At 37.4% G+C, this 25386-nt stretch overlaps 1 long non-coding RNA gene across 1 annotated transcript in view; it reads right to left on the bottom strand.

Annotated features, from left to right (window-relative positions):
* The window catches only part of LOC116423404, a 105377-nt gene extending 80523 nt beyond the window's left edge, over nucleotides 1-24854 (bottom strand). The window contains exons 1-2 of the long non-coding RNA XR_004234002.1: nucleotides 24767-24854; nucleotides 1213-1353 (exon numbers count right to left, since the gene is read on the bottom strand). This is a non-coding gene — a long non-coding RNA (uncharacterized LOC116423404). The remainder of the gene's footprint in view (nucleotides 1-1212; nucleotides 1354-24766) is intronic.
* Nucleotides 24855-25386: the final 532 nt, after the last annotated feature.

Below are 25386 nucleotides of genomic sequence, written 5' to 3'. Positions count from 1 at the left end.
AGATCTTCATTTTGAACCGTGTCTGAAGAAACAGGTCTAGTTGGATTGTGTGGCTTGCCTAAGGTTGCTATGATCCTCAAAATTAATCACTTAGACAAGCTTCCAAAAAGTTAATCCTGTCTACTGAAGAAGGCTAGTTCTTGGATAGAATACACATACATATACATGCAAACCATTATTAAGGCTGTCTACAAAGCCTCTCCAGGTCACTAAAACTTACTAGAACTCTCATCTGTTGCTTAGCTGTCAAGAGCCTGGATTTATCTCAGTGCCACTATGATTCATCATAATAAATTTTTAGAAATAAATGAGAGCATATTATGGTAAAAATTATAGTCAAATCTAAAATTACAACTTCCCCAAGTGATAACAGAGTCCTGCTTTATCCAGGTTAAGAAGCAAATCTAGGAAATTTCTTGTCTCCAGATATCTCAGCCTCGCCAATTAGTAAATTCTTTCCCTGTCTCTTCTTATCCAAGAATTTTCTATTCTCTTCCTCCCTCTTTCTAGGTTTAAGCAGGCTTAGTCAAGAACTAAGAATCTCTAGTATAATCCACATGGTTAGGAAAAGGGAATCCCATGAGAACCAGACACTCAAAGAAACTATGATAAAGAGAGAGGCAGAAGTCACGTGAAGAGATCTTATTGTTAATTTTCAATTTGAGCATTTGCACCTTAGAAATTGGCAATCTCAAGACACCACATCTTGATTTATTGTTTTACTGATTATTCTGATTTAAGAAAATAATAATGTAGATTAAGTTTAAAAGTAAATGCAATATCTTCCTCACCTTCACCATAATCTGATTGTTAAACATTTACCAGCATAATTCTGTATTACATTATTAGCATTGCTTGAAGTAAGCCAGAGTGAAATAGAAGCATAAGGAATGATGTCATCATCACTAGGTTCAAAGCTCAATGATTCTAAACTAAAAACAATAAGAATAGAATAACTGGCATTTATTGAAAGCGTTAAGGTTTGCTGAGTGATTTATATCTATTATCTCATTTGAGCCTCACAACTTCTTGGATGGAGGTGGAACACCTCTCTCCCTCCTACTCTCTCTCCCTCCCTCTTCCTCTTTTCCTCCCTCTCTCCTCCTCTCCCCTTCTCCACCCCCCTTTATTTATTGCCAAATCTTTAAACAAACTATACTGAGTGAGGACCCAGGGAAACCTGGCTGTTGGGTGATCAGATGAAGACTTTACCATATAAAATGTAGAGTGGTCTGTAGTGGCAAAACATGGAATTTGGGACTCCGAAAACTTAGGTTCAAGTTTCAACTCTGCCATTCTCCAGCTGTTTGATTGGAGGAAGTTATTTTGCTTCTCCTGACCTCAGGGATCCACCTATAAAAACAAAAATTTTTTAGACTAGATGAATTCTAGCACTTTATACTTGGTTTTTGGTCCTTATGAGACCACTTATCTTGGTCTGTTCTTTCTCCATCATGTCTCTTTTTGCAAGGAGACATAGGCAGGAGACATTTACTTTATAGTAAAGGAATATTCAGACAAATGCACAATAATTTAAATTGATATTTATAGAGCACTTTGAAATCAATCAAGCATGTTACAAGCCTTATCTCATTTAAGTTTGTGACTCACAGTACTAAAGGTATTTTTCTAGCCATTTTACAAATATAAAGAGAGGCAGGAGAAAAAGCTTGACCATGTAATCTGCATTCACATCCTGCTAATGACATATTGTAGCTGTGTGATCCTGGGCAAGTTATTTTACTTCTAAGGGTCCTAAGCAATTCATTGAGATGATAAATTGCAGAGGGTTTTTCCATACTTTATATCAATGAAATCATAGTTCTGATCTAAATTTTCCCCCACTGTCTATACCCCTTTACAGAGATAAATGACGCTCAAAAAGACTGTTACTTGACTATGGCAGTATAGCTGGTAAGTGTTGGACCTAGGCTTCAAACTTAGAGTCACCTGGAATTTTTTCTCATGTTTTTGCCTTTTCACCTCATCCTGATGTAATAGGAACTATGTCCCCTGATCTTTGAGGGGGGGATGGATCTGGGTTGGAAAAACCCTAAATCTCAACCCCTCCCAACCTTTGGGAGCATCCTCAATCCTCCTACTTGATTCCTAGGGGAAACTCCCACAATAATCCCCACCTACAACTCATTTGGAGATCTTGGCCTGGAGCATAATTACCATCCATTATTAATTAGTCCCTCAATTCATCTGAAGATTGCTTCCTAGCCCCAGGCCATAGAAGGCTAAATAAAAATCAAGGCTGTGTACCCAAACCTTTGCAATCTTCCTAATCAGGAAGCAGCCCACGGAGGCACTTCTCAGCTTAATAAAACCATTTTGCCAAAAACCTCTCTTGGAATTGGGAATGCAAATTCTTTCGCAAAAAACCTGGAACTCTTCCTAGCTGTGTGACCTTGGGCAAGTCACTTAACTCCAATTGCCTTAGGGGGAAAAAACCCTGCAACACCAACATGGGCCTGGGAACCCCCATTGCTATTAGGGTATCTCTCACCCCTCAACAATCCCACCCCATTAGTTTACGAACTGGAAAATGGGGGTAATGATAGCATTCACTCCCCTGGGCTGTGGCAAGACCAAAATGAGATAAAATTTAAAAATTCTTTGTAAACAAAATATTATTATGATTAACTATACCCCTAGGGTTGTATATTGATTGGCATTCTGTTTCTTATTTATCTTACCCTAATGTTCAGTTGTGCTGGTATATAGGCACACTTGGCAAACCCACTGGTGGTGCCATAGGTCCATTTGACAAACATTTGGGGATTCTACCTTATACCCCAAACCCTCTAAAACCAAACCTTTGTGATGTTGTCCAGGCAACCCAACATTGCCAATACAAACCGAGGCTTCTTAAATCATTTTTTCAGAACTTGCTTCTGATTCAAGATTAGAGGAAAAATTTATTACATAGTAAGTGTGACATATCTCAGTGGAGTTGGAGAGGACTGAAGAACGGTGACTTAATAGACTTAAAAGTCCCAGCTTTGAAAACTCCATTGGAGGGATTGTGAGGAAGTTGCCAGATCTCCTATATCTTCCTAATAATACCCCCTTTCCACAATGCCCATTCAGTTTCCTTGCTGCTTGCTTCCTTCCCCCTCAACTTACAAATCCCACTAACCTTCCAGCCCTAGTTTTAGAATTACTTCACTAACAAGAAAAAGTATTACTGGGACATTCTTCAGCCATCTGTCCTTTTTTCCATTGATGGTAGAATCTCCCTAATATTATCTACCCCCTCATCTGGCTCTCTCAACCATTTTCCCCTGCCCTACATAGATCAGCTGATGAGGGAACTTCCCTTAAATGTTCTGTTCTTGGATTCCCTGGTAATACATCGTAGCCTTGTGACTCCAATGTCATCCTTCCAAAACTGTGGGGCCTCCCTGGAACCTGTTTGTCCAAAAACCTTTACAGAAGGAACCAGCAGTTCCTTCTCCTTTGCCCCCTGGACCCTGGACCATAATTTGTGTCTCCAGAGCTCACCTTTCCAAGCCTAACCATTGCATTCTGGCTCTACTATCTGACCGATAGAGCCACCTGACTTAAGGGTCTATATGGTCCCCCAAAGACCTCCAAAGGCTACAGCTCAGATGTTCGTGCAAGCCTAACTTTACTCTTTTTTTAAAAAGTGGTGCAGTGGAAATAAGCCTAGATTTGGAATCTGAGTTCAAATCCCTGCCCTGCTAGGGATCTTGAGGGTCACCTGTCTCATCTTAATCAAGTCATTTGACTTTTCTGGGTTGCATTTTCCTCATCTATAAAATAAGGGAACTGGACCAACTGACTAGTTTAATTTGGCCTGGTGGTGATTCTAATGAAGCTATAAAGATTCACATCTTTGGGTTAAAGCATTAACCTCTATTAAAAAGTAAATACCCCATGGGAGTGAATTGGTCTGTTACATCCTTTTTCCATAACACTGCTGGGTGAGATCATGTTTGGAGATAAGTGCGGTGCATGAGGAAGCATTGGGCAGACAAGCCTGGAGAAAGAGAAGGAAATGATAGAGAGGGTCAGGTACTAGATTCTTGGATGGGACAACCTGGTTGTTCATGTCAAAGACAACATATTTTTTACAGAGGATCGTCCCAAGGTGTTAGGAGTTAGTGAGAACAGGGGACTCCAAAGTGTTAGCATCCAGTAAAGTTAACCTGAACTACCTGTCATGGCTTAGTAGTGAAGAGAAACTGAAGCCTTCTGAAGCCAAATAAGAGATATAATATGATACTGATGATGGTCACCTGGATCCTATCCCTTCTCCTCCCCCCAGCACAGAAACAAGCACGCTTCTTTCTTATCCTATTCCCTACACATACTTTATTTCTGAGACCTATATTCAGCTCCAAAGGAGAACTGGCCAAGCCCACCTTGTCTCAGTACCGCTTTTGAAGGACTGCAAATCCTTGTTAATCTGGGTTATATTTAGTTTCTCTGAAAGTTTGATTGAATACATTCCTGGGAAAGGGAGCCGGGAGTTTTCCAATAACAATTTCCAATGGGTTTCTGTCCAGGTTGTAGGTCTGTGTTTCTCCCATTCAGAGAGAGAATAATACCTTTTCTAATCCTCTTTTGTTCAAATTCTGCACTTTATTCTGGGCCTAATTCCTGGCTCATCTCCTTCATAAAGTCTTCTTGTGACTAACTCCAATTGGGGATAAGCTTTCCTTTGCTATGCATCTTTGCAGGATCAAATGAGATGTTTTTGAAAGCTTCCTATGAATTTCAAAGAGCTCTGCCAGGTATTATTGTTATTATAATAACATTGTATTATAGATTTAGAGTTGGATGGGACTTTAGAGATATAACCCTCCTAATTTTGCAAGTAGCACCCATTCTGGTCCCACTCTCCTTACTTCCATCGGTTCCATCCTAGAGAGCTACTGACTACTCTTCTTCTCATTCTAGGGACTAACCCAGTGACGTGCTGATAAATATTTAACAACTGACTTACCTAATAAATAACTAAATAAAACTATATAGGTGACACCATTTCAATATTTTGAATTAACATATTCTCCATCCCTTAGACCAATCAATAAAACACTAAATCATTTCTGATTTACAGTATTTGCTGATTTCTGAGGTGCAAAGACTTCTTTTTTAACAATCAATCTTATGAGCCAGTTCAAGTTGGCTCCAAAACATTACTGGGGTAATCCTGAAGGATCATGGCTTCTAATGATATTGCTCATGAGCTATCAGCCAAGCACAAATGCCTCCAATGTTAATCAATCAGAGATATTTCCAGAGAATATATAGTAAGTTGTAGCCAGGGTGCACAAATGCCTCCAATGTTAATCAATCAGTTAATATTAATTTGCTTTTACAAAGAGATATTTCCAGAGAATATATAGTAAAGTGTAGCAAAGAGAGAAATTACAAAAAATCCTCCAAACTGGGAAAACAATCTCCAGGCTGCCCTCACTCAATCCATTGGGAAAGTGGGCTTAAATTTTAAAGCACAAAAGTAAGAGAGACATCCATGTAGGAAATACAAATGACTCATGGGTACCATTTTTCTCTTAATGGAATCTCCTCCAAATCCACTTTTGGGTGTGGCTACAAGGGAGTTGTTCCCTCGCTCAGCTGGACTAATTCCCGAGCAGGATTCAAGATCTTAGCTGTTGGATTTCAAAACAGGTCAACCCTCTAAACTGGCTCCCCATAAACTCAACTTTTGTTGCTTGTAACTCCAATAACTATTTACTATAGTTCCAGTGGTCTAGCTGCTCCTGAAATAGTTACCAACTCTAATAAGTGAGGATTTCTCTGGTGATGCTTCCAATTTCTTAAAACTCTTATGCTTGCAGCCTAGGCCATTCCATCTCCAGAGACTCGTTTACCTAAAATCAGGAGGGGAAAATTAGCACAACAAACTGGGCTCCATGTACTCAGGAACATGTGGTGGCTGGGTGAGGAGACAAGGTAGCTTCCCCCCACCCACAGGCTCATAGTCTACTCATAAAAGGAATACCCCTGATTTCCTTAATGATGCAGTGGATTCTTGGCTTAAAAATGGACAATGACTCCTAACCCAGTAGTTGATGGGTGACCCTTTGGGTCACAGTCATGAAGGAAAGAAACAGTCAATTGCAAATGATTGGTCACTTCTACTTTTTGGCTTTTGACTACTCTTTTTGTCCCTGACTCATTTTTTCTGTTTTTTTCTTTTTTTTCTCCTTTGGTGACTCTGAGGAACTTGTGTAACTAGATTATATTTTCCTTGAAGTTAGTAGTTTTCTTTGTATTTGTTTGTTTATTTGTTTCCCCAGGACTTTACACAATGTCCAGAACAAAAAAAAAAAACACTCAAAAAAACCTTGTTGAATGGGACTGAACTGAGTTGGATTTTGGTATACATAGGTCTTTAGCACAGCTAATGCCTGCCCTTATAGACTTCACTATCATATAAAAGTCAAGGATAATTAGTTGTTACCTGGGAGTTTTAATGTGGGTTCCTAGCAACTTTTTCTTATCTGGGGCCTATGAATGTCTCCCTGTGGGGAAAAAATGGTGATGGTACTGAGCCCTACACATGTTTATGAAAGACTAGGTAATCATATTGGATGAAAAAACCTGGTCTATGTTGAGTAAATGAATGAATAAATTTTTTAAAAATTAAGCACTAAGTGATAAGTTTTGGGGATACAAATATAAAGATGAAAATAACTCCTGCACTCAAAAAGCTTAAAATCTGATTCAGGCCAGTTCCAATGGTCTTGTGATGAAAAGAGCCATCTGCACCCAGAGAGAGGATTGTAGGAACTGAGTGTAGATCACAACATAGAATTTTCACTCTTTGTTGTTGTTTTTTGTTTTCTTTTTCACTTCTTTTTCCTTTTTAATATGATTTTTCTTATGTAGCATGATATTTGTGGAAATATGTGTGGAAGAACTGCACACGTTTAACATACATTGGATTGCTTGCCAAATAATAGGAATTACAACTCTGAGTTTCATGGGCTATCAGCCAGAACTAGGAAACAAAAGAGAACCTTCTCTTCTCCTTCTAATTCACTCCTGCTCTGGGCTTTCTTCCTGGGTAAATGTAGCTTCCAGGGAGGGATTGTTCCCTGCCTCTAGTAACAAGGATGCTGGAGGAATAGGAGATAACCTTGAAAGACCCTTTCATGAACTATGGCCCCCTCCCTCAGGGATTAAGAAGGGAGGGAAAAAATTTGGAATACAAGATTTTGCAAGGGTCAATGATTGAAAATTATCTATGAATATGTTTTGAAAATAAAAATCTTTAATAACAAAAAGGGAAAATGCTTGTACTCTAATAAAAAAAATATATATATATATCATAAAGAAAGAACAAAAACCAGCGAGGGATATTTAGGTTTGGGGAGTCATAGGGGTAGCATATGGAACTAAGGGGAGTTTCCAGGAGCAATGGCAATATTGATTGGTTTATCGTTCTAAAACTAGAGGAGATTAAAATTATTTAATAAATCAACATTTTTTGTTTCATTTGTTTTTAAAAATATTTTTAAATGTCTTTCTGGCTATACATGTATATTAACTTTTTAAAATATATGTTGGGATTGAAAATCAGAACAAAAGGGGGAAAAAACCTCAGGAGAGAAAAAGAAACAGAAAAAAGGAGAATATAGCATTTGTTGATTTACATTCAATCTCCCTAGTTCTATTTTTGGATGCAGAGGACGTTTTCTATCAAAATTTATTGGGATTGCCTTTGATCTTGGAATCAATGAGAAAAGTAAAATCTTTCATTGTTGATCATTGGACAATTTTGCTCTTATTGTATACAGTGTATTTCTGTTCTGCTTGTTTCACTCAGCATCGTCATGTAAATCATCCCAAGCCTTTCTAAAATCATATTGTTCATCATTTTATATAGAATAGAATATTCTATTATCTTCATATACCATAACTTATTCAGCCACTCCCCATTGGATAAGCATCTACTCATTTTCCAATTCCTTGCTACCACAAAAAGAGCTGTTACACAATTTGGAACTATGCTCAAAATATTATCAAACTGTGCATACCCTTTGACCCAGCAGTGTTTCTATTGGGCCTATATTCCAAAGAGATCTTAAAGGAGGGAAAGAGGCCCACATGTGAAAAAATGTTTGTGGCAGAAACTGGAAACTACATGGATGCCCAACAATTGGAGAATAGCTGAATAAGTTGTAATATGTGAATATTATGGAATATTATTGTTCTGTAAGAAATGACCAACAGGATGATTTCAGAGAGGCCTGAAGAGACTTAGATGAACTAATGCTGAATGAAATGAGCAGAACTAGGAGATCATTGTACATGACAACATCTGTATTATATGATGATCAATTCTGAGGGATGTAGCTCTTTCCCACAATGAGATGATTTAGGCCAGTTTCAATGATCTTATGATGAAGAGAGCCATCTCCACCCAGAGAGGACTGTGGAACTGAGGGTGGATCACAACATAACTTTCTCATTCTTTTTATTGTTGTTTGCTTACATTTTGTTTTCTTACTCATTTTCTTTCCTCTTTGATCTGATTTTTCTTATGCAACAAGAGAATTATATAAATATGTTTATACATATTGGATTTAACATGTATAACATATTTTTTTAAAAAAGAGCTGCTACAAACATTTTTGTACATGTGGGTCCTTTTCCCTTCTTTATGATTTCCTTGGGATACAGACTTAGTAATGGCCCTGCTGAGTCAAAGGGTATATACAATTTCATAGCCCTTTGGGCATAATTCCAAATTGCTCTCCAGAACGGCTGGATCCATTCACAATTCCACCAACAATGCATTCGTTTCCCAGTTTCCCCACATCCCCTCTAACATTTATCATTATCTTTTCCTGTCATCTTTGCCAATCTGAGAGGTATGAGTTGGGACTTCAGTTCAATCAAGATTTATTAAGCACCTATTAAGTGCCAGGCAGTGGTCTATGCACTGGAGATACAAAATAGGTAAAAGATAGTTCCTGTCTGAAAGGAGCTTACAATCTAATGTTTGGATGACAAACCTCTCTCCACTAGACCATAGCTTAGTCTCATGCTGTAGTCTGTCACTGACTTTTATGTGAGGTTTTTCTAGTACAGTGGTTCTCAAACTCTTTTTCTCAGTATCTTTACGGTATTAATAATTATTGAGAAATGTCCAAAGAGTTTTTGTTTATATGGGTTACATAATAGATATTATCATAAATAGAAAAAAAAGCTAATTTTGAATTTGTAGACCCTCTGAAAGGATTTCAGAGACCTTCCAGTATTCACTGCACCACACTTTGAGAACCACTGTAAGTATGATAAGTCCTGTTGGAGTGTATGCTCCACTGTCAATGTAATCTTTGAAAACTAGGATCACATGATTCTCAGCTCCATGATGAGACTTCAGAGCGGAAGTAAACCAAGGTTACACTTCCACACCTTTCCTCAACCTGCTCCTTATATTTGAGGATTTCTTCTCTCCCTCTTTTTGCCTATTGACTTCCTACCCATTCTTTGAGGTCCAACTCAAACCTCATCTCTTTCAGGAAGTCTTCTGTAAGCCCTTCTTGTCAGTAAGGATTTTCCCTCTTAGACTCAAATCTTACTTTGTACTTTACTAATGGACTTAATATATTGATCTGTGTTTACTTTTCCCCTTCCTATTAAATTACTTACATGCTTGCCAAACTGATAATTTTTATTTAAATGAATGTTTTTCTAGCCACAGATCAGCCAGTCTGTGGGATTCATTACAGTCATACAAACAAAGGACTACATTGTGGTCTCTTGTCCTTTATTGCAAATCCTGGAAGATATGATCTTTTCATTACAACTCTGAGTTTCATGGGCTATCAGCCAGAACTAGGAAACAAGAGAGAACCTTCTCTTCTCGTTCTAATTCACTCCTGCTCTGGGCTTTCTTCCTGGGTAAATGTAGCTTCCAGGGGGAGATTGTTCCCTGCCTCTAGTAACAAGGATGCTGGAGGAATAGGAGATAACCTTGAAAGAACCTTTCATGAACTATGGCCCCCTCCCTCAGGGATTAATGTTAGGGGTCCAGAGGTGTTCCTCCCTCACGATTCTCTGAGAGTTACATTTGAAATGGTCTAAAATATGTTCAGAGGCAGCTGAGAAATACAATGGAGAGAGTATTGGGTTTGGAATCAGGAGGACTCGTCTTCTTGAGTTCAAATCTAGTCCCAGACTCTTACTAGCTCTATGATCCTAGACAAGTCACTTCATTCCATTTGCCTGAGTTTCCCCTTTTGTAAAAATGATTTAGTGCAGGAAATGGCAAACTGCTTCAATATCTTTGTCATGAAAACCCTAAATGGGATCATGAAAAATCAGACATGACTAACCAACAATAAAATACATATAGTTCATTAATATAATGGAATAATAGAATGCCATTAAGACTGCCCAGCAAGAAGAGTATAAAGAAATTTGGGGAGACCTTTAGGAAATAATGCAAATGTGAAAGGAAAATAAATTCAAAAGCAAGATTATACACTGCCTATTATGACAGAGAGGAAATGAATGAGAATGAATTGACCAAAAATCCTGTTGGGCACTTAGAAACTTGTTTGATACTTTAAGCTTTGGCATTAATTAATCTAATTATCTAAATTAATTAATTAAATATCGTTATTAAGCATGTTTGCATTGGTTGTAATTAACAAGATTTTTAATAAAAGTAAATTCATGTGCTCAGGACTAAAAGATATATTCCATCTGAATTGGGGCAGCATACACACACACACACACACACACACACATACACTATGAATTCTGTTCTCTGCCTCTGAATTTGTGCCTTCCGTCTAAGAGTGTGAGGAAGCTAGCCTGACTTCTCTCAAAGGCCAATTATTACATTTGCAGTGTGAGCATTTGCATCTTGGAAATTGGTTAACTACAAATCAAGACTAGATTTATTATTCTGTTGTTTGGCTAGATGTAAGAAAGTGATTTTTTAAATGTTAATAATATAAATTAAATTTAATTGCGTACCTAGCATCCTTTTTTTCTTTTTCCTGGAGAGTGAATAATTAAACATTTACTAACATTTGTCCTTCCCTCCATTCCTCTATGGTAAATCAGGATAGCTGGACTTTTGTTATTTGGGGGGAGGCAGTTGTGGTCTCTCTGGGCCTCAGGAGCTACATCTCTGAACAGAGAAGGTCAATTTAAACAATCACCAAACTGTTTTCTGTTCTTCTGTTGTGTGAGCTCAGGAATATTTCTGGCATAAATTAATTTTTAGATCTAGCTGACTTTTTCCTGAGTAATAAAACATCACTTTATAACAATTTTACCAATCCCACACATTTTACTAAAAAGTAAAGATTGCATTAATTTTTTGGCTGTCTCATTGTTCTTTATTGACTCATTGTTGAATAAAATCTCCAAAACTTTTCAGATGAACTACTGTCTCGTCACACTTTCTCCACCCTGTATTTAGGAAGTTGATTTTTTTTTTCTTAAGTCAAGTGTGGGATTTTCCATTTGTTTATTTCATCACATTTCCTCTTATTAGATTTAACCCATCTTTCTAGTCTATTGAGATCTCCTGTGTTCTTGAACTTTCCAACCATCATGTCAGAGTGCCTCTCCTAGCTCTACATCTTCTAATAGTATACCGTCTGGGTCTCTATGAATCAGGGGACCTGGATTCTTGTGACCTTAGCCAAGTAGCAACCTCTCTGCAGAGTTGAAATAGTAAAACAGCTTTCTTGGGGGAGAAAATGTATACAACAAACACTCTTCAGATTAATCTGCATTTTTAAAATACATTCTCTATCACGTTCTCAAACCTAGACAATCGACAAAACAATAAACTAAACCCTGATCTGTAGTGTCTGTTGATTTCTGAGGCATAAATTTTTACACTGAAAATTTAACAATCAATCCTCATAAGCTAGTCAGTATTAGCCAGCTCTGAGACTCTGGGTCTCAGTTTCTTCATTGATATAAAGAATTTGGACTAGAGAGTTACTCAGATATCTTCCAGTTCTGAAAGTGTATGATCCTATGTATCAAATTGAAGAATCTTAGAATTCAGTCACCATTTTCCTGAATTTTATGAAACTGTGCAGAACCAATACAACTTCAAAGAGAAAAGTGGTAACCATTATTTCAGGAAAGTATAGTTAGCCAGTTTTCTATTTAACATGATAACAACAAAAATCCTGTCTTCGAGAATCTAGTCTTTTTGCTTAGGAAAACCACTAATTGATGGAGTCCTTCAGAAAAGGATATCTCAGATTCCAGATGCTCTCTGGGTCCATTTGCATTTACTTAAGAGTATCATGTGAGCTCCCATTGATTTGTCTACCTTTTTTAGTTAGCTAGAAGATACAATTAGTTCAAAACAAAAGCATTTAAGGAAATAACATGAGAAAAAAAGAAAAACAAAAAATCTGGGGCATACTCTCCCACAAATACATAGTCTATCAGTGAAAAGAAAAGACATAAGTGGGGAATATATGTTTTAATGCATATATAAGAAATCCATTCATTCTTCAAAAACTATAGGCCCAGCATTGTTCACTACAAAAACCCTTTTTTTGTTGTTGCAATCATTACTGCACGATTGGGCACAAAAAATTCAAATGAATATTTGGGGTGGAGTTTCTAACTTTATGCATCTCAAGTTTCTTCTGATCTAATTAATTTCTGCCTTGCTCACAGAGCCCAGCACCTTCTTAATGAGAGCACACCATGCTAGATGGCCCTATGTCACTGTGTCCCATAATGTGCAATCAATTCTAAGTTCTTAGAGACCTTGAGAGTGACCCTTTTTCTGACCATCACATGAGCGCTTGTTCAGTGCAAGTTTTCCATAAAATAGTCCTTTTGGCAAGCATACATTTGGCATCCAGCCCAATGGAGTTGTGCTCTCTGTAGTAAAGAATACTTAAAAGTTTAATTCAAGAAAGGGCCTTATTATCTGGTGCCTTATCCTATCAGGTGAACATCAAAATCTTTCCAAAACATATTAGATCACAAAATAAATTGTGAAAAGTAAAAAAAAAGGAAATCAAGAAATCAGAAGGAAGTTCAGCAGCTAAGACATGCTGCTCAGAGATTTAGAATAACCACAGTCAAAGCTAGAGAATAGAAACTGGTTGAGTTTTCTCCACTGGCCTAGGTAACTCAAATGAAATTCTTAGGGAGTAAAACAAGATAGAATTAAGGAAACTATGGGCTTCTTAGGACATAAGGCCCTAGACTGAGTAGGAATAGGCTAAGTTAGGCTATCTAGATTAAGGATTCACTGAGATTTATTTTCTAACCTGGACTTGAGCCACTTAATATTGATCAGTAAATACTCATTGTGATTGTAAAATACTTAATAGGTAACAATTTCTTGATTAGAATCTATCTGTAAATGTTCCAGTGAGAGATGAATATCATGATGCTTTATTGCTTAACATCCCCTTTTTTGTGTGCAAGAATTCTGTGAATCCATTCTATATCTGAATCATATTTGTGCTCCAGGTACCTTTTACTTCCTTCCCCTTCCCCTTCCTTCCCATTCCTTCCCCTAAAGGATTCCCTAGATTAGAGCCGAAAATAAAATTATACCTTAGGTATTTGAGCACTGGGGAGCCAATTTCCTCCCAGTGGAAAGGAATGAATGAATGAAAAAACCAGCAACCTCATCACAATAAAATCAGGGCAAAATTTGAGGCAAGTAAAGGACAGATTGTCAGACATCAGTAGCCCTACTTTTCTCTCCCTTCCCCTCCTTCCTCCCACCACCTCATACTCGCAATTCCTGGCTAAGGAGCTTCGAGATGGCCTTGTCAAGCTCTTTTACATGTGATGGAGTCTTTCTTGTGATGAGAGCCATCTGCATTCAGTAAAAGGACTATGGGGACTGAAGGTGGATCACAACATAGTGTATTCACCTTTTTTTGTTATGTTTGCTTGCCCTTTTTTCCTTTCTCTCTTTTTCTCCTTTTTGATCTGATTTTTCTTGTGCAGCATGATAAATGTGGAAATATGTATAGAAGAATTATATGTTTAATATGTATTGAATTGCTTGCTGTCTAGGAGAGAGGAGAGGGGAGAAAAGGAGGGAGAAGAATTTGGAACATAAGGATTTACAAAGGTGAATTTTGAAAACTATCTTTTTAAAATAAAAAGTTATTTTTTAAAAAAAAGAAAAGAAAGAAAACTGAGTCTCAGAGCAGTGAGACCACTTGACCAAGATCATGAAAGTAACCCTATAGTGGTTATTTTAATTCAAATCTTCTGACTCCAAATCCATTGCTCACTCCCCTAACTTTCTTTATTAAGTCATTTCTTTTTCAGGATAAACATTTCCTTCAAATGATTCTTTTATGATAGAATTTCTGATCCCCTCCCCATCTCTGTGACCACTCCTGCTTGTCCCCCTCATGTACTGAGTACTCATCCTGTGGTTAATGAGTCCAAAGTCATGTGATCAGCTCTCTGAGTCAATTATCTTTGTAGGGAGAAAAAATATATATATTTCCCATGATCAGAAACTACATCTTCATCTGTAACCAGTGATTGTAACCAATCACTTCATAAATGATCACAAGGACTATCAGGAGAGAGAATGCAAATGACTCATTTGTACACATCTGTCTCCATTCCTGGGAAGATAAGTCAAAGTGGATGCTTAATCACAGAGAGGGCAGGAATCATCCCTAGGTAAGCTCAGCACCTTGCAAGCAACCCAGGGCACACAGAGGGTATAGCATGGAACATATACTCAGTTGACCCATCTCCATCCACTAGGTAGAACAGGATTCAAAAGCACAGTGGGGTGACAGGGGAAAGAGTCTAGTTGTGCAACTGGAAACGTCACCCCTTCATAAACAAGTTGCCTGCTGACTCAATAACATTCAAAGGAAATGATAGCTAATAGAAGTTCCCTTTTTGTTCCATATCTAGCCACATACATTGACACATAATTTGACATGGTATGAGTAAAAGAGAATTCAATAGTGTTTCCTAATTTGGAACACCAAGGTTATTTTCAGATACACACACACCCAGGATGAGGCAAAATCAGAGCACCATAGGCAATCTTGCTGTTCCTATAATTGTTATTGTGAAGCAATTACAACTGTATGGCATCTGTTCCTACCAGGAACATCCAGCAGGATGAATACAGAGAGGCTTGGAGAGAATTACATGAACTGATGCTAAGTGAAATGAGCAGAACCAAGAGATCATTATATATATCAACAACGATACTGGCAGGAAGATGTAATCTGATGGAAGTGGATTTCTTTGACAAAGAGACCTAATTCAGTTTCAATTGATCAATGTTGGACAGAAGCAGCTACACCCAAAGAAAAAAACACTGGGAAATGAATATAAACTGTTTGCATTTTTGTTTTTCTTCCCGGGTTATTTTTACCTTCTGAATCCAATTCTCCCTGTGCAACAAAAAAACTGTTTGGATCTGCACACATACATTGTATCTAGGATATACTAGGACATATTCAACATATATAGGACTGCTTGCCATCTAGGGGAGGGAGTGGAGGGTGGGAGGGAAAAATCGGAACAGAAGTGAGTGCAAGGGATAATATTGTAAAAAAAATTACCCTGGCATGGATTCTGTCAAAAAAAGTTACTATAATAAAAATAAATAAAGTCATGACAAAATTAGGGAGAAGTTAAAAAAAAAGAACTTTTGTTTATTTGAACTAGATCTATTGGTATCTGCCATATTAAAGTTTTAAATGCATATAACTTGAATATTTAGTGATTTGTTTTAAAATAAAACAATAAACCCATTACAAGTTAACATGAATAACCTTATAAAAATATATTTTTTCCAAACAAAAATAAATTAGTAGAAAAGTAACATTGTTTTATGTATTGTTTTAATAAATTAATGTGTGGCTTAGTTCTTGTGTCTGTTTCTATATTAAAACTGTTTCAATATGGATTTTTGACTGAAGTATGAGAAGTAAATGATATGTGGTTGGAAACAGTAGTATTTTTATGAGCAAATAACTTTTTAGTATTATTTTGAAAGTAATTTTGACCTTATAAATCCTTGAAAAGGTCTGTTGAGGGGGAGGAAGGAGTTCAGAAGTTCAAAGGATCACACCTGGAGAATCAGACTTCAAAGTATAGCTCAGGTGGCCCTTCCTTAATCTCCCAAATAATTACTTTGTGTATAGTCTGTATTTATTTGTGCACATTCTCCATACCCCAATAAAATCTAATATCTTTGAAGAAAAGGACTATTTTGTTCTTGTCTTTGAACCTAAGCATCTAAACACAGTATTTCCTGGAAAGCTTATATTTATCAGCTGTCCTATGAATCCATTAGCCATTCCTCTGACTTCCATACTCAAACATCCATTCATGGCTACCACTCCCTTCTATGGCCGCATTCCCTTTTTAGAATACAAAATCTTTGAAGGCAGAGGTTGTCTTGTATTTTCTTCTTATACCCCCAGCAATTAGCACAGTGCCTGGCACATAGTTAGCACATAATACTTTTTCATGTATTTATTCATTCATAAACATCATAAACATTCATAAACATTTATTCATTCATAAGCATCAATAATTCAATTGATCATGCTCTCTGTATTAGAGAAGACTGGTTAGATTTCTAGCCTGCCTTACTGAATACAAAAATCAGAGATCTCAGAGAAAGGAAGATAAGAGACAGAGCTCAGAGACAGGAGGGTTTGAGTGACAGAGATAAAAGAGTGAAAGAAAACCTGAACAGAAAACAAGAGAGGAGAAAGGTTGGCGAGGAACCAAGAAGCCTCTTAGTGGTTTCTAATTCCTGCCCCCCTTAACCAGAGGCTTTCCCTCAAACAGCAATGCCTTCTGTACCAGCAAGCAACTGTGGTAGATTTCTCCTTATAGCTATCTATATTCCAAAAAATTTTACAAGTATCAAGTACAAGTGTTTCCCAGTTCCAGAGTTGAGTTGCTACACTTTTCAGACGTTGAGATCCCACTGTCAGAGCTTAAGCCACTTGTATTCACATGATGGATCTCAAGCTGGAGTATCTTGTGTGTTCTTTGAATTTCAAAGAGATGCAATAGGGAAGCTTAGATGAATAGGCTTGCCCTGGGATTGGAATGTAGGAGGAGATGTGGAGGGAAAGAAGGGAGGGAAGGAATAGTGAAAACATTTGTCACTCAGTTTGAATTCTTTGTTACTTCATAGGATGATAGACTTAAAAATAAAAGGCATCCTAAAGATCATCCCAAATTTTCTAGATGAAGAAACTGAGTCACAGAGTTTGTAATTTATATAGGTAAAGGGGGAAAAACAAATCTAGGTTCTCTGACCCCAAATCCATCGTTCTACCGTGGGCCATATGGCTTCCTAACCATCAGTGCTATCTCAAGTGGAATGAATAGCCTTCTTCAAGTAGCTGGTCCCCTCCCATTGAGGTGGTCAAAAGCTGAATGACTGACCATCCATTAGGAACACCATAAAGGGGACTCTAAGTATTGGTTTGAGTCCCTGCTCTGGTGCACAAAAGAATAAATCTACTTCTTGTTATTCCAATATGTGAAGACGTTTTTCAGGAGAAATATGGTCGATAGAGAGATCACTATGTCTGAATTCAAAGAGTTTGCATACAGATCCTGCCTCCAACAGAGTAGTAATGTTGGCATATATTGTTTAGATGGTTTCCAGAGGCAGCAGATTGTCACAATGGATAGAGTGCTGTTGTGTCCTGCTTTGTAGGGCCCCCAAGTTGGGTGACAAAACGTACCGTTGCTTTCCGGAGCCCCCACCCCGAGGTGATAAAAATATCCCTTCCTAGTGGAGAAGTGATGAGACTAGATTCCATTTTCCCACCATCCTCAGGAGTCCCACCCATCAATTCACCAGTGTGGGGATTCTAGAAAGCATGATATGTTTTGTCACCCCAACTTGGGGGCTCTAGAAAGCAGGACACAACAGAGTGCCAAGCCTAGAGTCAAGATGACTGATCTTCTGAATTCTAATCTGGCCTCAGACACTTTACTATGTGACTTTGAGTAAGTCAACCTTATTTGCCTCAGTTTCCTCATCTGAAAAATAATTTAACGAAGGAAATGGCAAATCATTTGATCCTGTTTCAGTTTCCTCATCTGTAAAAAGTTTAGAGAAGGAAAAAGCAAATCGTTCCAGTATCTCTGCCAAGAAAACTTCACATAGGATCACAAAGAGTTTGACAACACTGCAATGACTGAACAATAACACCACGTTCTTTTCCAGCTTAAATTTTGTGATTCTGAATCAACCAGGGCAGAACATTGTGGGACTGTTACCTGCTTTAAAAGGATTGCATTTCTATGAAAGCTGTCTAAGATCACAAGAGGTCTTCTGGCAGCTGCTTCACCCTGCTGACTCATTCCTCACATGTGGTTAAGTCAAACCCCCAAGTTTATGTTTATCCCTGCACTGTGGGATGTAAAGTGTTAATGTGTTATTACTTGTGTGACTTCCTCCACCTTTCTTGGAAGATGTCAAAGTCCTTAACTAAGAATAGTAGCTGACATTTATATAGCCCTCCTCCTCTTTTCTCTCCTCAAAGAAAAATCATTTGAATATCATAACTACATTGTGAGATGGATAATTCCTGTATCATCTTGATTTCAGGGTAAGGAAACTAAAGATTTGGTTCCATGTCATAGTCAGAAAATCTAGGAAGTGATAGTTGAATCCTGGTTAATTCTAAGTTTTTCTAATATATTACACTATACATTCACAGCTCATCCTTAGAGTTTTTCAAGAAAGCAGAGAGGGGTAGCTAGATGGTACAATGGATAGAGCATTGGCTATCCAGTCAGGAGAATCTGAGTTCAAAAATATCCTCAAACACTTAACACTTTCTAGCTGTGTGACTCTAGATAAGAGTCTTACCTCCATATTGCCTCTTAAAAACAAACCAAAAAAAAAAAAAAAGGCAGCATGATAAATGTGGAAATATGTATAGAAGAATTACATATGTTTAACATATAGTAGATTACTTGCTGTCAAGGGGAGAGGGGAAGGGAGGGAGGAAAATTTGGAACACAAGGTTTCACAAGGGTGAATGTTGAAAACTATGTATGTGTTTTGAAAATAAAAAGCTATTATTAAAAAACACACACAAAAGCAAGAAGGCTGAGGCAACATTCCTACAGGCTAAAACTCATCCTCACCTTATCTACCATCCTATTCAATTTTTGTTGATAGCTTTCTATAAACTCCCATAGTTTTTGCCCTATGTACTGGAACTTTCTTTAGAATCCACCAGATTACTACTTGTTCCATGAATTACCAAAAATTACCATTACTCCCTGGGTACCACTAGTATTTGGCTGCTTCTGCTCAGGACATGACTCCTTTTTCTGCCTAAAACCTTTTGTTAGAAACTTCCATGCCCCATGATTTACAGATGGGGATGGGGAGGAGGAAGATTTTATAGCCACTTCTTGAGGTGGAAAATGATTCACACAAATTTGAGGTTCTGGCCAAGCTTATAAACACCTATGGAAGGAATAGATGGAGAAAAAAACAGAAAGAAGGAAAAAAGGAAGGAAGGAAGGAAGGAATGATGGAAGGAAAGAAAGAAGAGAAAGAAAGAAAGAAAGAAAGAAGGAAAGAAAGAAAGAAAGAAAGAAAGAAAGAAAGAAAGAAAGAAAGAAAGAAAGAAAGAAAGAAAGAAAAAAGGAAGAAAGAAAGAAAGAAAAAAGGGAAGGAGGGAAGGAAAAGAAAAAAAGAAAGAAAAGAAGAGAGAGGAAGGAAGGAAGGAAGGAAGGAAGGAAGGAAGGAAGGAAGGAAGGAAGGAAGGAAGAGGGAGTAAGGAAAGAGAGAAGGAGGAAGGGTGGAGAAAGGAAAGAAGGAAATAAGCATTAAGTATTTGCTATATGCCAGGCATTATACTAAGCATTGGAATACAAATACAAGCAAAATGAAAGATAATCCCTGACATATTCTAATGGGGCAAGACAGCACACCAAAGGGAACTGGAAAATAGACCTGAAGTCTGCTTGTTTTGTTGTTGTCTTAGTAGGCAGATTGTCCTGGGCTGCCTTTGTTTGGCAGTTTGGGCCCATTGTCCCAAATTTGGAGATGCCAGTGCCTGGGCCCAGTGTGGGAGATGGCATATTGCCTTAGTGGAGGAGATAATGAAACTATAGTCATCTTTCATACCAATTATGAAAAGTGAACAGAAAGTTACAAATGGTGTGCCTAGGCTAAAGAGAAGCCCATATTTTAATCTTCTTTTTCCTTCTGCCATAGGAAGGCAATTCAAAGACCATTGTATGTGAGCTCTAATGACAGTTCTGATTGTATCTTTATGTGACAGATGCCCCGCTATTACCCACATGTAGTAATATAGCTCTACATATCTAAGACAGGTATTCCTTTGACATCGGAGCCCCAAAATGCTAACCCAGGATTGATGTATTTTGTGAGTCATACTGTTTCCACACAGACTCTATCTCTAAGGCTATTTATCAATCATTGGCTCAGCTCTTACCTAACTGCTCCTTTCAGGTAGATCCAATCTATTAATATTTTCTCAGACTTCTGGTTCATAGTTAAACAGTAGTAAAAGCAAGGCAAAATAAAGAATTAGATATATCATAGAATGCAATATTCTAATCACTTCTCAGTTTCAATCCCCTTTGCTCTTCCCTCCCCCCAACCTGTCTAAGGCTATCTTTTAGATTGGAATATATTTTTTCTTCTTTCTCCAAACTAAAGGAGAACCAATCAAGAAGTTCAGTGTCTTATCATATTTCTCCCATCACATAGCTGAGTGGGAGTAGGACACAAAATATTTAACTCACAATGGAAGACACTGTGGGAATTTAGCTGCAGTAAATATGGGCAATGGAAAAAGCAGGTTTATCATTTCAAATAGCCAGAAAACTCCACTGAATATATGTTTGTGTAACTCTAACCCTGAAAGGATGGGTAGGAAGGACTAACTTTATCTCTGAAATCCCAGTCTCAAAGGAGACATTGTAAAGGTTACTGATGAAGAAAGCACTGTTTGACTATCAGATGTAAGGCTAACAAGGAACAGGGGACAGGTATACTGTGTAAGAGCCCTTGCTGCCATTTCTTTTTTTCCTCTTCCCCTTGAATCCTCACTATCACTCTTATGTCATGTTCTACATTCTCCAGTCAAACCAATCTAATCTGGGCTGGTGCTAAAGGCACATTGTGCCCAGGATTGGCAATGTCTGTAGAAATACTTATCTCTGAAGACCTGAAACCATATCCCAATAAAAGCCATCCCTGAATCCTCCTCCCAGCCATAATTCATTACCCTTTGAATTATATGGAGAACACCAGCAAACATATGTCATAAATATAATAAATGAACATATAACAGTTGTGGGCAATTATCCATACTACAAAATGTACATATCCAAGTATCTCAACCAATGGATCATAAGATTATAAATCCAGAACTGGAAAGGACTTCAGTAGTCATTGAGTCCCATCCCTCATTTTACCAATGAGAAAACTGAGAGAATTCACTTAAGGTTACACAGTTGTCAAAAGTTGGATTCAAAGTTAGACTTTCCAGGTCCAATTCTCAGTCCACTACTCCATGTTATCTCTAAGAATTTTATTCAGCATGAACAGCACATGCAAAAACATAATGGATAGCATATAATTAAGAGATAACTGCAAGAACTTAACCTATAGTATCATATAACAAGATTACATGCAATAACCAAATACATGAGACATTTAAAAACTTGTTACATACACATTTGGAATTAACATGTACAATATTACCATTTCAGCATCTAAAATATGCAGCAAAAATATAACATATGAAATGATATGTTTTGGTTGCATACAAAACTTGTTATATGAATTTAAATAATGGGTCTCATCTGGCTACATGGGTATTCATTGCACTCATTACACCCTGAGCATTTTAAATTGACTTGGTCATGGATACAGTTTCTAACCTCTCCTATTTTTCAGTTATCCTTCCTCCTGGACATCTGAAAGTTCCAGATTGACTGTCAGAATCCCCTAGCTCTATGGAATCCCCATAACTAGAATGTTGACCAGGAAAAGGAAAGCCTGGATTCATTTCTCCCTCCCTTTGCTAGGTCCCTCCCTCCCTCTCTATCTATGTAAAAGTCCTCCTGGTTTTGGGAAAGACTCCATTGTTTTGATAAGTATTTTTTAAATATCTTCCCAGGAGAGTGAGTCCTTTTTTCTTGGAGGCCATTTAGCTATCTCTCCATGGCTCTTTTCCTCCTGGTCCCCAAAGTTGTGACCAGCTCCTTGGTGAATAATAGGTGATTGTAATAAACTGTCTTTGAAGGATCCTGATCTGTCATATATATATTTAGTTTTGGCAAATTTAGTATTAACAACTTAGCATATGTAACAAAGCAGCATTACACTGCAAAAATATAACACACAATATCATCTTCCTATTTCATATTATTTTAGTCTCCTGCTAGACACAAAAGGTCTAAACACATAAGATCCAAGGGTTTCTAGATAGATTACATACACTTTATGGATAATTGCCGATATCTTGGACTAGTAGAGTCTGTTCCATTTAGCTCCAAGAGTCCTTGGGATCCAAAATCATCAGATGGTTCTTTCCTGGTTATAAAATTAAATGGCTTGGGCAGCTTCCTCATACCATGTGTGGGATTGGTTTCAGTCTAGCATAGGCCTGCTTTGTTATCATCAACTTCCACCATTGTCTCAACTGTGGGTGCCCTCTGGTGAAGAAAGCTTGAATCCTCATAGAATACACCCTCCTTCTTGGCTTGCATGCCTTCTAATAGTTTTTCATCAATCAATAACTCTCACCATCAGTCATCCTAGGACAACTGAGCCATGCAAGATTAGTTCAAAACCAGAAATTTCAATTGATGTTATTTTGTTGCCCCCAAATTTTGTTTGTATTTTATTCTACAACACAGCTAATATGGAAATATGTTTGGTATAACCTTACATGTATAAACAAAATCTAAGTGTCTGCCTTCTCGAAGAGGGAGAGAGAAAATTTGGAATTCAATTTTTAAAAAACTTGTTTTTAAAATGTACACATAATTGGGATATACTTAATGACAAAAATAATATTTTAAATTGATTACTAAATTAATTGATTTGCTATACTCAGAGGGAGCAAAAGACAGTATCCATCCCTGGCAGGCATTGGCTGACATATGTCAATGTCTACACTTAAATTGGGCTCCATACATGTAGTCTCAAAACTTATTAAAGACAGATCAGATCAAAGCTAAGGACTCCAGTTTTTGGGTGGGATAATGAGTTTCACTACCAATAAGTTATCTACTGGTTTCTACTGACTATAGCTCTCCTGAAAAAAAAAATGCTCCTGAACTTTTAAAGCTAACCTCAGTATGTCATACAAAGGATTTTCTTAGATCTATCTAAGCCAAAATGAGTGTTTGAATGAGACAAATGACCAAGTTCTTTAAAACCTTATGCCAATGATTTCCAGTTGGTGACAGAATTCATACCAAATTGTCTATTCTTCCCCATTGCGTTTGATTATTCTCAACCACATAACTGTAAGTGAGATTGCTAATCCTTCACAAATGGTTGAAAGGGCTTGGTTCATAAATATCCATTGTAAGTGGCCAGCTGACAAGCATTTCTGTTTTCTAAGGTATTAATCCCTAATTAACCAAACCAAAATTATTAAGGGCCTATCATATTAATCAGGTTTTATGTCAGGTCTAGGAAGACAAAGACAAAATGAAACTGATCCTACCCTCAGAGAGTTTACACACCATCTGGGGAAGCAACCTGTAGATATAGGTAGATATTATATACACATTATGTGTGAGATATCTAGTTCATATATGCAATAAATATAAGGTAATTTTTGGAGGGAGAGGGGAGAGCCGGTAGTAAATAGAAGGATCAGGAAAGCTTTTGTGCAGAAGATAGCAGTTGAGCCTAACCTTGAAGAAAACTAGAGATTCCAAGAGAGTGGAAGTACATGAGGAAAGTATATTACAAGGATGGGGGATATACCATGTAAATGAATAGGCATAGGAGGTGGAATGTTATGTATGAAGAACAATAGAAGGCTGATTTGACTGGGTATTGATGTATGTGTGAAGGAGAGTGGTGTACAATTCATATTCCCCATCAGAAAAGTAGTGTCTCCAGATTATCAGAAGCTTTAAATGCCAAAAAGAGTTTATATTTGTTCCTGAAGGCAACAGGAAATCACAGACATTTTTTAAAATAGGGAATGACACAATCAGGCTCTCTTTTGGGAAATCGGTTCAATTGTTCTATGAAGGATGGAAAAGAATGAGAGCAACTGGAAGCAGAGTTCAATTAAGAAGCTGTTCCAATAGTCCAGAAGAGAGGCAATAAGAGTCTGGGCTAGAGCAATCATCCTGAATGAAAAAGAAAAAAATCCAAGAGATGTCATAGAAATAGAACAAATTTTGTCAAGTGACTAAATATGTACAGTGAGTGAGAACAAGGTCTAGAGAAGGATACTAAGGGTGAGAACCTAGATGATTTTAAGTGATTCCCTCAACAGAAAAAAAATAGAGGGTCAGATTTTAAGGAGAAACTCTGTTTTGGAAATATTAAGTTTGAGATGACTTTGGAATCTCAATAAGTGCAGTTGGTGATTTGGGATTATAGCTGAAGAGGAAAATTAAAGCTGACTATATACATCTACCCAGAAATAATCATTCAATCATTCGATCAATAAGGTTGACCAACAAGGCTCACCAATGGAGGATGTGTAGAGAGAAGGGATAAGAGAACTTTGATTATACTCACAATTAGGGAATATGATGCTGATGATCATTCAGCAAAGAAAACGGAGAAGGAGTGGTCAGAGGAGCAGGAAGAAAAATAGTTTCTAGGAAAACCTAGATGAGAGAGACATTACACAGGATGAGAGAGTGGTGGTTGTTGTTGTTTAGTCATTTCAGTCACATCCAACTCTTCATAACCCCATTTGAGGTTTCTTGGCAAAGATCCTGGAATGGTCTGCCATTTTTTTCTGTGATTCATTTTATAGATGAGGAAACTGAGGAAAACAAGATTAAATGACTAACCCAATGTCACAAAGTTATTAATTGTCAGAGGCCAAATTTGCACTGATGAAAATGAGTCTTTCTGACTCAAATTAGGAGCTCTAATCCATTCAACCTTTTAGAAAAATAAGTAAATATTCCCTGTTACTATCAAGGGCACTACCATCTTCCAAGTCTTTTAGTCTCTGAGTCTTGAGATCTAAGTGCCATCTTCAATGTCTCTTTTGTACTCACTCCACATATTCAATCTACTGCCAAATCTTATAATTGCTACTTTTACAACATCTTTCATATATTCCTCTATTTCACATTATTCAAACAGTTAACACCATAGTTCAGCCTCCCATCACTTGTTCACTT

Source organism: Sarcophilus harrisii, chromosome 4 (assembly GCF_902635505.1).
Source record: "Sarcophilus harrisii chromosome 4, mSarHar1.11, whole genome shotgun sequence".
Taxonomy (NCBI): Eukaryota; Metazoa; Chordata; class Mammalia; order Dasyuromorphia; family Dasyuridae; genus Sarcophilus; species Sarcophilus harrisii.
Note: the sequence above shows the minus strand (reverse complement) of the source record. Positions and strands in the feature narration are given on the sequence as shown.